Genomic DNA, 9,590 nt, shown 5'->3' on the forward strand with positions numbered 1-9,590 from the left:
TTCTTTTTAGAATAGATGGCAAGATACAATATATTTGGTATCATGGCCTAGGAAAAGACTCTCGATGTTTGGTGATTTTATTGGAAGTAGGCACAACTCTTAATGGTATTATAATTTTTTTTTTAAATGAAGTTATGAAGGTTTCAACAATGATCAAATCATAAGGTGGTATTTCTCTCCTAGGATCAGACATTACTAATGGCAGAGAGGACCTATCAATTATCTTCGAAGAGAATAAAGATCACAGTTGATGACAAATACTATTTTCCACATCTTAGACTTCCTCAACATATGAATAGATAGAATTAAATAAAAGTATGTTAATTTCATAATACCTTCTAGAAAAGCTTCCTAAAAAGCTTTTTAGATGATGTTTTGACTTTACATATATTTTTAGTTGATTGAAAGGTTAGAAACTTGGTCAACAAGCTATAAATATGCCACATATATTGGTAGCTTGCGAAATAAGCTCACTATGTGGTGTTCATATAAGAAACTTGCCCTGTAAGTCTAGATATGTATCATGCAAAGTCAACACGTTTTTGGAGGTCCTATAGAATATCACTATATAGATCCTAGATAAATAGTATATATAAAGATAAGAGTGAAGTCTTCTTCACTCTTGTCACCTCCTTTGTTGTTTCTAGTCTAATTTCAAGAGTCTTTAGTTTCTTTTTCTTTTGGCAATAGCCATTCCAATTTCTTGTTAATATAGACACTTCTTTATTTTTATTTTTTGTCAATTTTCTTTTGACACAAATTTTTCAAGTTTATGCATCTTCTTTCAGTTCATGTCCTTGAAACCATCTTTAGTTAGAATAGTTGCTTCATCCTTTTCTAAGAAAAATATTGAGAGATTTGTGTAAAACTTCAATTGCAAATATAATAGTATTAGTATTATAGCTAAATATGTATTTAAAAAATAAAAAAAATCTGGTGTATTTTGAAAGGATTAATTATAAATTAATAATTTATATTTAAATTAAAGTTAATAAAGATGTATTACTTTTTACATGATTTTTTAATAAATCACGTAGATATTAATAAAAAATTGTATAGTTTGTATAGGTTACTATGATAAAAATAGATATATATTTTTTTTTTATAGAATCTTGAGTATTGAAGCAAAAACCATTTAAACAACATTTTTAGACCATCTATTAATAAAAGTTCAAATATAATATATTTTAAATGTAGTTTCTATTCATATTTAAGATAAATATAAAGTATAAAATAGCAAAGGCTGGATAGGTGTGACTGCTATAATTTGAGCCTATGTTTCCATAGCCACATTATGGAATTTTCAATACTAAACTATAGTCACCAACTTAAGACCCTTCTTCAATTAAGAAAGATTGTCAACTCCATCATCTTATCTTTATAGGCTCCATTGAAATCCAAATTCAGGTTTTTGGATTCTAAGTTCAAGGTCCTAACCACTAGACTATAAAGCCACAAATTTAGGCCTTCTTAGAATATCTAAAGAGCTTGATAATCTATAATAATAAATAAAATACTTAATAATTTTATAATTTTTTATATAAAATTTTGTAAATATATTTAAAATATATTTAAATAGATTAATTCTAAAAATATCATTTATTTTAGCTTTTATAATATTATATAAATTAAATTTATTATCTAAAAATATAATATTTATAAATATAAAATATTTATACTATATATATAATAAAATTTAGATAATTAATAAAATAAAAATAGAATTCTAATTAATATATAAAAAACTATCTTCATTCAATGAATAACTTAAAAAAAATTAAATTTATATAAATTTGAATTATAATTTTAATTTTTCATAATGATATTAAAATTTTATATTAACATATTAAATTAGAAACAATTATTACATGAAAAAAATAAAAGATAAGATATCTTAAAAGCTTAATTATATCATATTATTAAAATAAAACAAAATTGAATATTATCATTGTTGCAAAGGATTTTCAATGATACTCAAAGTTGCTTCAATTAAACTCAAAGTAGCAATAATTCTAGTTGTAGGATATTTTATTATCTATGTTAATTCTTGAGTAATTACTAATTTTTTTTATTCTCAATTTATAAATTCATATTTTTTTTTCTTATTGTATGTAAATATATTCTTATATCAAGTATCTTTTTTCATCTTCTTCTTATAAAGTAACAATCAACATATCTCTATTACTTTGAATATTGTTTTTCAATAAATCTTTAAAACAAGGTTTATATTTATAATATTTTGGAATGATATGCACCATCTTCTATAGTAGTATTGAGGTTTATTTTAAAAAGATGTAAACATGATAATATTGAAAATAATATAAGTGTATAGTATTTAAATATTTTATATTATTATAACTTATGCAAGCCTTTTAACACTCAATATACTTGAGATTTTAATTTTTTAAATACATTTAAAAAATCAATAAATATATAATAATTAATAATTTTAATTAATTTTTTTAGATTCAAAGAAGTTATATCAATAATTTTTTTGACTCAATATTTTATAAATTATATAGCTATCATATTAAGCTATTGCTTATATCACAAAAATATAAATTTCTATTTTTGTATTTATCAATGCTATAGATAATGTCTGCAATTTTTAATAAAAGTTGCAACATTGAAGGACTTCAATATAATAAGAAGATTGGATAAAGATGTGATAATAGAAATTACTAGTAAATAGTCATAGCACCATCACAAAATTAGAATATAAGTGGTGATTAAAAAACTTTTAGGTATTGTAAAAACCTTTGGAATGATACACATATATATATATATATATATATATATATATATACTTTCTTTCTCTATCTTTTTCTTTCTTTTGAAATTTGGATATTTAGCAATTAATATTGTAAATACATTAAGTTAGTTCATGAAGTTTTTCAAGCATTCTAACTAGATAAAATTATTTATTGTTTTATACTCAAATAAATAATAAAAATAATACTAATTTATTGGATTTAAGATACTTGTGAATTTGGTGGTGTTAAATGGAAGCATCAAGCGTTTACATCTTGGATATGTCAATACATCACTATTACTATTCAACAATGTGCTACTAACTATGACAATTTATGAAAAAATATTTTTGCAACCATATTTAAGATATTCATTTCATTTGAGATACTAGCTACAATGTATGATGGTCATATATATATATATATATATATATATATATATAGTACAACCCAACATATTACCGGTACTAAAGAAATGGATCCAAAAAAAGTCACCTTGATAGGAGAAGATAATAAAGACAAATTACCTCTTGATTCTTTGGATACATAAGAAGAGAGCTTGAAAGAAGGAAAAAAATTTACAAAGGATCTCTTAAAATGAATGAAGTACCAAGTTTTTTCTATAAATACTGAAAATACAAAAATAGATACAAGGATCTAAAAACTTGAGGTATGATTATTACTTCAAAATATTATTTTATTAGGAAAAACTTATACGGTCACCATATCAACATTGCTAGCAAAACTAACGACAATATGAATTCAAGTGCCTATAATTGCATCGATTATTAGAATAGTCATCATAAAAATAGTGGTAATATATAACAAGTTTTAACACATGGTTTCATATCCAATATTTTAAAGAAGTGATAATCTAGATTAGCACTTGCAACATTTCAAAAATATTACCAAGATCAATCAATTTATTAATCTAATAGAATTCAAAAATATTTTTGTTACAACAATGGAAGAAATGACAATTGAATAGGCCCATGATTTTGAGAAACTAAACCTTATTATATTATGAAAAGAAATCGAAAAAAGATTTAAAAACATACTTTTAAAAGCAAGAAAGAAGTAATGCAAGCAATGGAAGTGATTAGGCAGTATCTAAACAAATCAATAAACATCTTTTAAGAATGATTCAAGAAAATAGTGGTCAAACTTGAAACACAAGTCAATGACTTTGTACTATGTAATTACTTCCAAAAGAATTTATATACCTCACTTCCATAAAGACTATTTTATATGTAAGTCCTTTTGTTATGCAAAATAATAGATATAGTTCTAAATAAACTTTTAAAGTACATGTGATATTATTAGCTATAATATACCACTATCTAAATTGATGTACCATATGCAATTATGAACATCCATTATCATATAGATGATATCGTTAAAATCCAAATAATCACCTTACAAAACAAATACTAAACAAATTATAAATATAATAGCTAAATGAAGTCAATTGTGACACATTTCAATCAAATCAATAGCCTTACATAGACAATAGTTGTTGGAATTGTAGATCCACCTTACAATACTATTAAAATTGTTTAATATATAAACTACTATGGCTACCATCTCTAGGAAGGGATAAAGATTCTAGAGGCAATGTTACAATTTTTGAGTTAAAAAATATAAGTACAAGTATTTCAATTGTTTTTGCAATAATAATCTAATGTTTCTAGTTTTAATTGATAAGGTCAAGAAACATAAAATGTATTTTTTTTTAGATTATTTTTTAGCATATTATTAAGTGACAATAGCTAAGGCTAGTAAGAGTAAAGCAATATTTTCAACAAAATAGAGACCTTTGTAGTTTGAAAGAATACCATTTAAAGCTAAAAAATATCAATTACTTTTTAATAAATAATAGAATTAATATATTGACCTTTCTTGAAAAAATTATTTTGGAACTTTTTTGATGATAGAACAATATATAATAATGCCAGTAATTACATCTACTACTTACAAAGAATTTTTTAAGCATGCCATATCTATAGTGTTAGCTTCAATGTAAATAAATATATATTTTTACTCTTTATGGAAATAATATTAGATTATATTGTATGTAAAAAAGACAAATTGCTTGATCAACTTAAAATTAGAAAAATCTTTAATATGTAATAATTACAAGATCAAAAAGAGATATAATAATATTTTAGCATGGCCTAATTCAATTGCATCTACATCAAATATTTTACACATATTATTGCATCTATTGATACTCTAAGTTGTACAAACTATTACTATCTAATTCATTGAACTACAAAGGTGCAATAAGCTTTTGAAGCTGTAAAAAATGAATATATCAATATATCAATATTATTAGATTCAATTGGCTTTTATAATTTTAGATTCATATAGATACATCTAATATTGCAATTAAAGTTATGCTTGCTCAAAATTCCACTAGCAAGGTCAAACAAATAGTGGCCTATGCAAGTTGATTATTGAACCATCCAAAATATAACTATGTAACTACTAAATGGAAAGTACTTACTATAATATATGTAATTAAAAAAAATCCATTATTTATTAAATAACAAATTTTATTTGGTCATAAAATACTATAATTTATTATATTTAGTAATTCAATCATTAATCACTAGCTACTTTGTATGATGGATCATGATATTTTTAGAATATGATTTTGAAGTAGTCCATGTTTTAGAAAAAAATCACATAATTGCTCACTATTTATTCCAAGATACAACCATTATTAAACCTACCAAAGTTGATATCACCTTTAATAATTCATATATTCAAACATCCATTACTCAATTCTTAACAATCAATAATGATTGGTATTTTGTGTATAAAATGAATCTCACAATGAAACAAACATTAGAAGGATTCATTGGTATGTGCTATAGTAACTTCATTTGTAAAATCTTATCATATACTTATAAAAATCAATGCCTTTATAAATGCAACATAGATAATGTCGCACAACTTTGTGATTGTTAAGATTAATAGCAAGATATTATTGAAGAATTATATAAGGATATAACATGCAAGGAGCAAGGACCAGAAACAACCATCCAAAAAAATATTTTTAACAAGATATTAATGGCCAACTCTACAGATTAACATATACCATTATACCAAGTATTTCCATGCATGTCAAATATCCACAATAAATTTTATATATCAAGAAATGGTTCTACTATATTCTTTCCTACTACTTTGACCATTTAGGTGGTCGAGCTTAGATTCATTAGTCTTATCAAATTAACAATATGCTATGGATATAATTATATATTGGTAACCATAAATTATATGACCAAATGAATAAAGGCCAAGGCTTTATGCACCAATTCTACCATCATTACAACAACCTTTTTTTACAAATAAATCATCACTTACTTTAGATGCTTTTTTGAAAATTCTATTTGATCAAAGTACATACTTTGTCAATCAAGTTATTAAGAACCTCATGTAAGAACATATTATTAAACATTAAACTTTTTCCTTGTATTATCTACAAGATAATAGATTAGCAAAATCCTTAAATAATTAAAAAAAAATGCCATTGCAAATCAAATCAATTGAGATATATATATATATATATATATATATATATATATATATACTAGTAGTCTTATGGACCTATTAAGCTACACATAAAGATATGACAAAGACGGATTCTTTCAAATTGATATGTGACATACATCCATTGTCATATTATGTAACATGTGCTTGAAAATGCATCAAGCACATGGTTGTAGAAGATAAAATAGAATTTGTAATAAGAAACTCCTAACAACTCTAATAGAATCTCAAAAAAAATCTAATTAAATCTTAACAATGTTAATCTATCTTTAATCAAATTCAAAAAAAGTCTTTAAAAAATTACAAAAGAAACATTAAAAAATTAAAAATGAACCTTAAAAAATATATAAAATAAATAATTCTTAAATAAATATTAAATAAATATTAAAGAAATATTAAAAATGAAAATCTTAAACGAATCCTAAACCAATTTTAATAAAACCTCAATGAAATTTCAAATCAATCTTAATTAGATCCTAAATCAATAGTAAACAAATCGTAATGAAATCCTAGCCAAATTCTAATATAATTCTAATCCAATCTTAAATAAATCCTAAATCCTAACTAAACTTTAATAAAATCCTAATCAAATCTTAAATAAATCCTATTAAAATCCTAATCAAATCCTAATTAAATCCTAAAGAGATTTTAAATAAACTTTGAATAAACCTAAAAAAATATAAAATAAATCTTGATCAATATTTATAGCTATTTTAAAATTTCAATAAAAACTAATCAAACTATTGATCTCAATTCAAATTTCATATGCATTTTAATCCACAAGCAATTAATAAGCACATAAAATTTGAAAAAAATCAAACTTGCTAATTAAAAGAAAAAACTCCTAAACCTCTCGGAAGTTAGTTTTTGTCATTCTTTAATCTAAATATTGATTTTTTGGTAGCAATTTTTCCTTGTTGAACCATTCATTTGCTTTAAAAATTAACTAGTGTGTAGATTTTTAAGTCCAAATTACTATCACTAATTTTGTCTTCTATCAAATTAATGGATTTTTTAGGATCATAAAAATCTTCATTGATCCTAATTTAGATATGACTAAAAATAAAAATATATAAGTATTGAAAAATTATACTTTTAGATAAAATATGTAATAATTTATTTAATTAAAAAATAAATATAAATTTAAAAAATCACAAATTATTAAAATATGGTTATTTATGAATATTATTCTTAGATGTTTTTAATGACAAGAACTTAAAAGAAGAAAAATAAAAATAAAATAAAATTGCGTCAAAATAAATAAAAAATAAATAATTATATGTATTTTACAAGAAGACTAAAGACTCTTGAAACTAGGCTAGAAACAAGGAAGGCATTGATAAGAGTAAAAAAGATATTACTCTTTCTTCCATATATACTATCTAACTAAAGAGCTAAGTAGCAGCATTTTATAGGTCATCTAATATGTGCTCAACTTAAGGTACATGAGTCTAATTTGTAAGGCAAGTTTCCAACATGTGTGCCATATTGCCAACATGTATAATACTTGGCCAATTTGTTGGCCAAGTTTTTAATCTATTAATTACCTACAAGTACTTCTAAAGTCATATCTATATTTATATAACTTCTAAAGAGATACTTTCAAAGATATTGTCAAATTAACCTACTTTACGTACTTCTATCAAATTCTTGTCATTTTCTTATTTACTAATGTCAATATTGATATTCATGATATATATGATTTTAATAATATATTTTTATAGCATAATAAGAATAATTGGTATCAATATTATCTATTTATATATATTATGCATAATTGATCTTTTAGAGATTGTAGTGTATTTTTCTAATTTGTTTAGCAAGATTATGTAGTAATAAAATTTTATTTTTAAAGAAAATAGAAATAATTAAAATACTACGAAGTTTTTTTTTAGATTTATTTAAGTCAAAATTATTTCAATAAAAATTCCAAAAGAAATTTGTATTTAGATTGTCTTACACAATAAAAGATTTTCTATAATAAGAACTTAAGAATTTTATTTTCTAAACATATTCTTTCTTGTAATATTTTTCATATCAATTAAATTAATAAATATAGATGCAATCTAGTAATTTTATTGATTGCTGTACAAAATCAAGACATCTTATACAAAAATAAAACCAAAAAAAAATAAATATGTGTTAAATAACAAGATTTATATTAAAAATCAAATTAATTTAGTTATGTTCATAAGTCTCTTTTTAAAATCATATTTCACATTCAAATTAGATTTATATACAAAAGCTTTCTATATGCACTACTAATAAAAAAGAATTATACATTTTTTTAACCAAAAAACCATGATCTATAATGCATTTGATAAAATTATAAAAAAGAAGTAAATTGAATTATACATATATTTGAACTTTGAAGAAAAACTTTAAAAAGTGTAAAGAAGATCTTTAAAAAGTGTAAAAAGAACTTGAGCAACTGTGAAGATAACTTGCAAAAAAACCATGAATATGGGTTGTGAAGGAATTTATGAAGAAAAATTCTGCAAAGAAACATATAAAGTAATAATGAAGAGAAGCTTAAAGAAGTTAGAAGAAATTTAAGGGCAATAAGTGGCAGCCATCATTTTGGAGGTAGTATAATAGAAATTTAATATGGAGTACATGTAATTTGACATTTGTAAAAATAATTGTGTTTCTAATTCTATTATTGGGCTTTTGGTCTTTAGGGTTAGAAAAGTCAAGAAGTGGGATTTGATACACACAGATATTCTACTGCTCTCTAACTTGATGATGTCATCCCCTGTCTTTAAGAATCTTCCATGGCACTATGCCCTAAGATATGACATAATTCTAATTAAGTCAATGTACACATGGTGCTGAATTCCATTTTTTATTTTTTATTTTTGTTGGAGTTTGATTGTTGGTAAGGATGTTGAAAAGATTCCAAGTAATCCTATTAAAAGTATTAATTCTCTACAAAATCTTATAATCTTCTTTTCTATTGTTGATTTTGATGTATCACTCATTGAATTAGAATTTGATGAAATAGATTCATTCAAAAAATCGGTTTATTAAAAAAATGGCATTAAATTATAAATAAAAAATTTAAAAGAACATTGTAATGATATATACATATTAAGTTTAATTCTTGTAACATGTGAATACTGATAACCATCATACTGTTATAAAATAAAATTATTTAATATTTAATACGTTAAAAAGAGAAAACATATATATATATATATATATATATATATATATACTTAAAAAATTAAGTAGAATAGTCATTAATAAATAAATGCATCATGTTTTTGTGTAGGAAGACAA

The sequence above is a fragment of the Physcomitrium patens genome, chromosome 12, assembly GCF_059467195.1.
Source record: "Physcomitrium patens ecotype Gransden chromosome 12, ASM5946719v1, whole genome shotgun sequence".
Classification (NCBI taxonomy): Eukaryota; Viridiplantae; Streptophyta; class Bryopsida; order Funariales; family Funariaceae; genus Physcomitrium; species Physcomitrium patens.